The following is a 322-nucleotide window of genomic DNA, read 5'->3' on the forward strand; positions in this document are numbered from 1 at the left end:
GTTGTTGTTGTTTTTTTTTTGTCTAATTACTTTTGAAGGAATTCTTTCAAATTTCTCTGATGATTTTTTTATTTCATTCTTTACAGCACGCCAAAATATTCATTGCAGAAGATAAGCTACTGATACAAAATGAAATGATAATGATACATAATACAAGGAATAGTGAAACAATCCACGATAATGATATCACAATGACAAAAAACACAAAATGATAATTGAAATTTAATAAAAAAAAAAAAAAGTAATGATAATGATGATATGACACGTTTTGGGGGTGTATTCTAAAAAAAAATTTTTTTAAAATTTTATTTAAAAATATTAA

This window comes from Penaeus monodon, chromosome 29 (assembly GCF_015228065.2).
Source record: "Penaeus monodon isolate SGIC_2016 chromosome 29, NSTDA_Pmon_1, whole genome shotgun sequence".
Taxonomy (NCBI): domain Eukaryota; kingdom Metazoa; phylum Arthropoda; class Malacostraca; order Decapoda; family Penaeidae; genus Penaeus; species Penaeus monodon.